Source organism: Ostrinia furnacalis, unplaced genomic scaffold, assembly GCF_004193835.3.
Source record: "Ostrinia furnacalis isolate ACB-3 unplaced genomic scaffold, ASM419383v2 OfSCF3085, whole genome shotgun sequence".
Classification (NCBI taxonomy): domain Eukaryota; kingdom Metazoa; phylum Arthropoda; class Insecta; order Lepidoptera; family Crambidae; genus Ostrinia; species Ostrinia furnacalis.
In genome coordinates, this window is record NW_021133324.1 from 404,842 (window position 1) to 405,042 (window position 201).

Sequence of the window (201 nt, forward strand, 5' to 3'; positions counted from 1 at the left end):
AACAATTTCACACAGCACCAGCTGGCCCCAAAGTAGGTAATAATTGATCTTATCTTTAATGAGTCTAAGTAGAATTACGTTTTTTCTGATAAGGAATTCTTAGTAGACAGTCGAAAAAATGCGATTGGCATCGATAAGAAATTCATATTAAGGTAATTGTGTTGTGGCTTGTCCTACACAGGATCATCACCAATATTACAA